Here is a 7,642-nt window from a genome sequence, read left to right as displayed (position 1 = left end):
TTTCTTGTCAGCCATTTGAGGTGGGGTGTAGAGGGTGTATTGGCAATTCCTTTTCTTCATTTATTGCTCGGCTTGGAGTGTGTGGGACAGAAAGAAGGAGGATGTGTGACAGATTGGCCCAGGTTGCCTTGAAAGGCTCACTTTGGATTTGGAGGAAGTTTATGGAGGCACATCGAACGGTGTAGGTTGAGGTTGTGGGGGGTGGTTTATTTCAGCCTAAAGGGGTAGTGACTGAGCGTGGAAGAGACATGGAGATGTGTGAATGGTGTGTGTGTGTGTGTGTGTGTGTGTGTGTGTGTGTGTGTGTGTGTGTGTGTGTGTGTGTGTTGCAGGAGTGGGTGTGGTTTTGCAAGAATGTGTATTTGTTTGAGTGGTGCATGTTGTAAGGGTAGGTGGTGGGTTGGTTGTTGTTTTTTTGGTGTGTGAGTGAGTGGACGAGAAGCTGTGGATTCTCGGAGTGGAGGCAGTTTTGTTGTTGTAATCTGTGTTCTCACTGGCTGGGGATGGGGGTATGTATGCATCTAGGTGCAGCTGCTGCATGTGGAGGCATATGTGCCCCTGCTGGCCCACCTTACCTGACCGTATCGAGGTTGAAGGGCCGAAACGGGATGATGCTGAGGACCTCGAGTGAGGACCCGGTCAGTGAGGCACACTTGTGACCAGGTGTGTTTTGAAATTATGTACGTACATGTGTATGTATATAATTATAGTTACGTTTGTTGGGGGGGGGGGGGGTAGGGATGAAATACTTTAGCGAAGTCAGGATTGTGTAAATTACCATGGACCATGTGACATGAAGACGAAGCCCACCTCAAAGTACGTAAGTAGGGTAAACTTTCAGGTTAAGAGTGCTTGCATGTCACCATAATGGGCGTGTCATTTGTATTAATTAGTTCTAGGGCTTAAGATTAATAACCCCCAGTGTGTAATTGGCCCCCTGTGATTTTTCCCTAATGTTCTTACAAAAACTCGGCCAGCCATGCAATCGGCCCCATTGCTACAACAACACCGGCAAGCCCGACAGAAACACCGCACATTCCATCTGGGCAAGTAAACCCCACCCAGCCGAACATTCCCGATCGGCAGCTAAACTCCGCCTCCAAGGACAGTAAGAGGCTAGACGCCGCCTTGCAGAATTGTAACGGAGTAACCATGTCCCAAGATTCGTAACTGGTTAAGGGGCCATGGTATGATGTAATGGCACGTCAGCATTGGTCGGGGAGTGACGTAAGCGAGGGAAAAAGGAGGATGCGCCCCCTCGCTCTCTCTCATTCTGGGCTTCATGGCGAGTGGTCGCATTTTGACTCTCCCTCGTTCTGGTGCTGGTGCGAGCGGTCGCATTGTCTCTCTCTCTCTGATACTGGCTTCATGGCGAGCGGTCGCATTTTGACTCTCTCTCGTTCTGGTGCTGGTGCAAGTGGTCACATTGCCTCTCTCTGGTACTGGCTGCGCCACAGGTGGTCACATTTTCCTGGCTCGTGTGCACTTGTGGAAAAAGACTGAGCTAGAGTGGTTTGGGGCAGTCGGCATCGCAAAGAGAGCTGTGGGGAGCTTTTGGTGGACAAGTCCAATTGTAAGGAGGAGCAATAAGGTGGCAGTTTGTGGGGCTCTTGGCGTTTTCGACAGAGAGGAGAGCGAAAGAGGACCGCCTACACAAGTTACCTCACGTTTGTGGCGTCGTGGGAGCGACTCCGTGTTATCTTGTGCATTTCCCGCTCGGTGGCTTCGTAGGCGACCCCACCAAGTGCTCGTTGAGACCAGAGCTGAGTGCCAACTAAAAGGGGGGATTTTCTTTTTCTTTTCTTTGATCATTCCCTTGTCTTTTTGTGTGTCTGAGTGGAGGATCCTCAAATTAGGAGTTATAGTTTTTTTTTTCCCTCAACATTTATTTTGACATTTTATCGTCTCACAATTATCTCATTAAATTAATTGTTTGTTGCATTTCCTTCGTCTTGTTGTCTCTGTGTTTGTGGGGATCGGATAACCCCTGTGGCGGCTGTCCGATCAGATAAGGCTTCGGGTCTTTCCCACGCGTGCAAAAAGATAATCTCGCCAGGTTCGGGTATACGCCTCGGAGTTAAAGCAATGTTCGGCTATTTGTCTGAGGCCGGTCTTCATCGGCCACGGACTTGACAATATATATACCTATATATATATACCATGCTGATAGAAAGCCTACTCCCCCTTTCAAAATTTTCATCTTCTTTTGCCTTATAGCCTGGAATTAAAATGCATTAAATCAGACTTTTTCCACCTTTATTTATACATCGTAACCCTCAACCTCCAAGTGAAAAACAAATTCTACAAATTTCAGAAAATTTATTTAAAATAATAACATGAAATTAATTAAAAATACCTCTAGAATATCTTGGTTGGATAAGTGTCCACCCCCCTTGTAACAGCTATTGTAAATTAGCTCAGGTGTAAGCAATAATAATAATAATAATAATTCATTTATTTTGTATAGCGCTTTTCATGAAGCCCAAAGGCGCTTTGACAGGGTGCAAAACATAATGCATAACAAAACATGAAAACAACAATTGCAAAAAGACAAGAATCAATAGGGAAATATTTAAAGCAAAAGGAGGGAGAAGGAGAAGTGATAGTCAGGGGTTAAATGCTGTGGGTTGAATGTTGAATGCAGTGCTGAACAGGTGGGTCTTGAGTGATGTTTTGAATGTGGTGAGTGAGGAGGAGTCTCTGATGGTGTGAGGTAGTGAGTTCCAGAGGGTGGGAGCAGCGATGGAGAAGGCCCTGTCCCCCCAGGATCTGAATTTGGTCCGGATGGGGGGGGGGGGGGGGGTCAGGAGGTTGGTACCAGCAGAGCGGAGGTTGCGGGTGGGAGTGTGTCTGGAGAGGAGGTCAGCCAGGTAGGATGGGGCCAGGTTATGGAGGGCTTTGTAGGTCAAGAGGAGGATTTTGTACTGGATTCTCTGGGAGATGGGGAGCCAGTGAAGCTTGTAAAGGACGGGGGTGATGTGGTCACGGGTCCGGGAATGGGTGAGTAGACGGGCAGCAGAGTTCTGAATGTATTGGAGTTTATTGGTGATTGTTGAGGGTGAACCATAGAGGAGGCTATTGCAGTAGTCCAGACGGGAGGTGATGAAGGCGTGGATGAGGGTTTCTGCAGCCGTGGAGGAGAGGGATGAGCGGAGACGGGCGATGTTTTTCAGGTGAAAGAAGGCAGTCTTTGTGATCTGTTTAGTGTATTTGTCGAAGGAGAGGGTTTGGTCAAAGATGCCGCCAAGATTCCGGATGAGAGGGTAGGTGGATACTGGGATACCGTCGATGTTGAGGGCAAAGTTATGGGTGGATTTTGTGAGCGTTTTTGGGCCAATGATGATTATTTCAGATTTATCACAGTTAAGTTTGAGGAAGTTGATTTGAAGCCAGGATTTGATTTCAGAGATGCAGTTTGTCAGGATAGAGTGGGTGTCAGTGGAGACGGACTTGGTGGAGATGAAAAGCTGGATGTCATCGGCGAAGCAGTGGAATTGGAGACCATGACGGCGGATTAAGTGACCGAGGGGGGACAGGTAAAGGACGAAGAGGAGGGGGCCAAGAACTGAACCTTGGGGGACACCTTGGGGGAGGGGAGCAGTGGGGGATTTGCAGTTATTGATGGAGATGAACTGGCGTCTGTCAGAGAGGTATGATTTAATCCAAGAGAGGGCAGTGCCGGTAACGTTAAAGGTGGATTCAAGTCGGGTGAGGAGGATGGTGTGATCGATGGTGTCAAAGGCAGCGCTGAGGTCGAGGAGGATGAGAATGTTGAGGTTGCCAGCGTCAGAGGAGAGGAGAAGGTCGTTGGTGATTTTGAGGAGAGCAGTTTCAGTACTGTGGTTGGAGCGGAATCCGGATTGGAATGTTTCATACAGGTTATTGGCAGAGAGGTGATGTTTGAGTTGAGTGGCTACAGCGCGTTCCAAAACTTTCGACAGAGAGGGTAGGTTGGAGATGGGTCTGAAGTTGTTTAGGGTGTCAGGGTTTAGACCAGGTTTTTTTAGAATGGGGGTAACAGCAGCAATTTTGAGGGATGGTGGGACGATGCCTGTAGACAGGGAGGAGTTTATTGTTGCAATGATAAGTGGAGAGAGAGCAGGGAGGGAGGCCTTGACAAAGCTGGAGGGGATGGGGTCAAGAGTGCAGGTGGCAGTTTTCATTCCTATGAGGAGTTCAGAGAGGTCAGTAGGGGAGACCGGGGAGAATTGAGACAGGGTAAGGCAGGATAAGGGGGGGCAGGTGGTTGGAGGGGGAGCGGGTGCGGCGGTGGTCAAGCTGTTGTAGATGTTGTCAATTTTGCGTTGGAAGAAAGAAAGGAAGGAGATGCAGTTGTCTACTGTGAATGACTGGGTGGTGGTGTCCAGGGGGTGGAGGAGTTTGTTTATTGTCGAGAAGAGTGCTTTTGGGTTTCCGGAGCCAGAGTGGATAATTTGAGAGTAGTAGGCGGAGCGGGCGTGGGAGAGGGCATCTTTGTAGTGTTGTAGGTGGTCCTTGTAGGCTTGGGAGTGAACTGTGAGACCTGTTTTATTGCGGAGTCTTTCAAGTTGGCGAGCACGAGTTTTCATCAGGCGGAGTTCAGGGGTAAACCAGGGAGCAGAATGGGTGAAAGAAACTGTTTTGGTTTTTACAGGCGCAAGCTGGTCAAGGCAGGAGGAGAGAGTGTGGTTGTAGTAGTCAGTGAGGTCGGAAGGGGTGTGGAGGTCAATGAAGGGAGAAGTGGACATTTTTTCAGAGAGGGTGGATGAGAATGAGGTAGGTGAAAGAGCGTTTAGCTTACGGAAGTTGATAGTGCGATAATGTCTTGGTGTTGGGGTGGGGATGTTGATGGTCATAGTGATGGCTAAGTGGTCAGAGAGGGTGAGGTCGGAGCCAGAGAGATGGTGCAAAATTAATCCAGTGGAGCAGACAAGGTCCAAAATGTGACCACGGATATGCGTAGGAAAGTTGACATGTTGAGTGAGGTTAAAGCAGGTGAGTAAATCAGTGAAGTCAGTGGTTTTTGTGGAGTCAGTGGAGTCCATGTGGATATTGAAATCACCAAGGAGGAGGATTGAGGGGGAGAGGGAACATAGCTGGGTCAGAAAGTAGGAGAAGTCAGACAGGAATAATGGGTGTGGTTTGGGAGGGCGGTAGACGACAGCCATGACTGACTGCGTGCGACCAGAGAGTTTAAAAGCCAGGTGTTCAAAGGATGAGGATGAGGCGATGGGGATGAGGCTGGTCCTGATGTCTTGACGGTGGATAACGGCAATTCCACCACCTCGGCCCTCTGAGCGTGGTTTATTGACGTAGGAATATCCATTGGGTGTGGTGAGGTTGAGCGTGTAGTAGTCCAATCACCTTCAAAATCGCACACCAAGTTAATCGGCTTCCATCTCTGTTAAATTGTAGTGATTCTGATTATTTCAAAATAAAATCAGCTTTTCCTGTAGGTTTCCTTTGCTAGATAGTGCATTTCACAGCAAGACTCAACCATGAGCACCAAGGAGCTATCAGAAGATCTCTGGGATAACGTTGTGGAAAGGCACAGATCCAGATCAAAGGATGGGTATGAAAATATTTCAAAGGCCTTGAATATCCCTTGAAGCACAGCCAAGACAATCATTAAGAAGTGGAAGGCATATGATACCACCAAGACCCTACCTAGATCAGGCTGTCCCTCCAAACTGGATGACCAAGCAAGAAGGAGACTGATCAGAGAGGCCACCAAGAGGTCAATGGCAACTTTGAAAGAGCTACAGGCCTTTATGGCAAAGACTGGTCACTGTGTGCATGTGACAACAATATCCCAAGCACTCCACAAGTCTGGCCTGTATGGTAGGGTGGTAAGAATGAAGCCATTACTGAAAAAAATCCCACTTTGAGTCATGGCCGGCGAGGTTTCGTTTATTCGCAGCTGTCCACGCTCTCCATCGAAATCGAAGTTAAGTAATTGTTCCCATTTGTATTTTCGTTATAACTTTTTTCGTTATAACTGTATTTATTTTATGGTGTGTGTACGTATAGTGTTTTCCTGGTATGTACCCTGGATAAGAATAGGTACACCGTATCCCTGCGTGTCGTAAGAGACGACTAAGAGGGTTGGCATCAGGAAGGGCATCCGGCCATAAAAACATTGCCTCAAAAAGGGAACCATGACAATTACAACTACATATGGGCAGGGTACAGCCCGAAGTGGAGATCGGTTTCTGAGGTTTGGGACATGGAATGTAGGGACAATGACAGGGAGATCAGGAGAAGTGGTGGAAGTATTGGTCAGAAGAAGAGTGGACATATGTTGTGTGCAAGAGACGAGATGGAAGGGAAGTGGTGTGAGAATGGTGAAGGGTAGGCAGGGACAGAAATACAAGTTTGTGTGGCAAGGGTGCCCGGAGGGCGTGAATGGTGTTGGTGTCCTGTTTTCTGAGGAGTTTGTAGACAGTGTGGTGAGTGTGACTAGAGTGAGTGATAGGTTGATGATGGTGAAAATGATGATTGGAAAGCTCTTGGTGAACGTCATCTCGGGATATGCTCCGCAGGTTGGTCGAAGCGATGAAGAGAAGGACAAGTTCTGGTGTGCGATAGAGAAGCTGATGGAAAATGTGAAAGATGAGGAAGTTGTTGTGGTAGGAGGAGACCTAAATGGACATGTGGGAAGGAGTATGGATGGTTTTGACGGAGTTCATGGGGGTTACGGATATGGTGTGAGAAATGGAGAAGGTGAAAGGATTTTGGAGTTTGCTGATGGAGCTGATTTGTTGATTTGTAATACTCAGTTCCAGAAAGAGGATAATAAGCTTGTTACATACACGTCAGGTGGGTCGACGACAACCGTTGACTACCTGATGGTGCGTAGGCGAGATAGGGGGGCACCTCCGGGACCCAAAGGTGATCCCGGGGGAGGAGGCTGTTTCACAGCACCACTTGGTTGTCTGCGACGTAAGGGTGAAAGGTGCGAGGAGAGCTCGGCGGGTGAAGTACCAACCGAGAATGAAGGTGTGGAGGTTGAAAGAGGTGACAGTAAGGGAGGCATTAAAAGAGAGGCTGAGTAGGGTCGAGGATGATGTGGTTGAGCTTGAAAGTGGTTGGATGTCAATGAAAGCCTGTCTGTTGGGAGCCGTTGGTGAGGTATGTGGATGGACAAAAGGACCACCGAGGCACTCGGAAACATGGTGGTGGGATGATGAAGTTGGAAAGAGGATTGACGAGAAGAGGAAGAAGTTCAAGGAGTGGCAGAAGGCGAAGGGTACGGGAGCAGAAACAGCAGAGCATGAAAGTTATAAGGCAGCCAGGAAGGCTGCAAAGAAAGAGGTAGCAAAGGCGCAGGAGGCATGTAGGAAAATGTTCGGAGAACGCTTGGATTCGGAAGAGGGTCAGAAAGCAGTATTCAGGATTGCAAAGCAGATAGCGAAAGAGAGGTGTGATGTGATGGGGGTGAGTTGCTTGAAGGATGAAGTGGGACAAATCGTTGTCGACCCAGATGGAATGAAAGGAAGATGGAAAAGATATATGGAAATGCTGTTGAATACAGAGAATGAATGGGATGGCAACATAGAGAGTAACCCTGTTTTAGGACCGGCAGAGAAGATAACTGAGAAGGAAGTTGAGGAAGCGATAAAAGCAATGAAGGGTAGAAAAGCGGGAGGGCCGACGGGAGTTG

This window comes from Myxine glutinosa, chromosome 9 (genome assembly GCF_964187855.1).
Source record: "Myxine glutinosa chromosome 9, kmMyxGlut1.1, whole genome shotgun sequence".
NCBI lineage: Eukaryota > Metazoa > Chordata > Myxini > Myxiniformes > Myxinidae > Myxine > Myxine glutinosa.
The sequence above is the reverse complement of the archived record's forward strand: the minus strand, read 5'-3'. Positions refer to the sequence as shown.